The following is a 921-nucleotide window of genomic DNA, read 5'->3' on the forward strand; positions in this document are numbered from 1 at the left end:
AGAAGTACATTGTGCTCTCTGTTCCTTTAAAGTGGCTTGTAAAAGCTAAACCTCCAGTGAGTGTTTTTAGCAGATATATACAACACTTTTAAGCCTGGTTGAATTCGGTTTGCAATGTGATTTCGCTTCTCATTTCCGAAAGCAAACCGATTGGAGCTCACCTTCTCTTGTAACTGCCACATCTTCAGTACACTGAGTTATGCTGGATTGTAAGCGGGGAAGCTTCTCTGACGCTTTGTGACAGAGATTTTGAAACAGAAGCCTCACACGCCGTTTCCGAAACAGGCTTCAATGGGCTTTCACATAGAACTTGCAAACCTTAGTTCCTACATGCTAGATGTGAGAATCACATTGGGCTCTCTTTGCCCTTAGGGTTAAAGTTGCATGTAAAAACTTAACCTCCAGGGAGTGTGTTTGGCAGAGATATACACCACAATTTTCAAGCCCGCTTGAATGCAGCTTGAAGTGTGACTTCGCTTCTAATTTCAGAAAACAAACTCCTCTGAGCTCTACCTGTCTTCTAACTACCACATCTTCGGTTCAGTGAGTTATACTTGATTCTAAGTGGGAAAGCTTCTCTGACTCTATTTGACAGAGATTTTGAAACAGAAGTCTCACACTCCGTTTCCCCTTAGTCTTCAAAGGGCTTTCACATAGAACTTGCAAACTTGAATTCCTACATGCTAGATGTGAGAATCACATTGGGCTCTCTTTGCCCTTCGGGTTAAAGTTGCATGTAAAAGCTTAACCTTCAGGGAGTGTTTTTGGCAGAGATATACACCACAATTTTCAAGCCCGCTTGAATGCAGCTTGAAGTGTGACTTGGCTTCTAATTTCAAAAAACAAACTCCTCTGAGCTTTACCTGTCTTCTAAAAACCACATCTTCGTTTTAATGATTTATGCTGGATTCTAAGCGGGGA

Source organism: Galeopterus variegatus, unplaced genomic scaffold, assembly GCF_000696425.1.
Source record: "Galeopterus variegatus unplaced genomic scaffold, G_variegatus-3.0.2 Scaffold13921, whole genome shotgun sequence".
Lineage (NCBI taxonomy): Eukaryota > Metazoa > Chordata > Mammalia > Dermoptera > Cynocephalidae > Galeopterus > Galeopterus variegatus.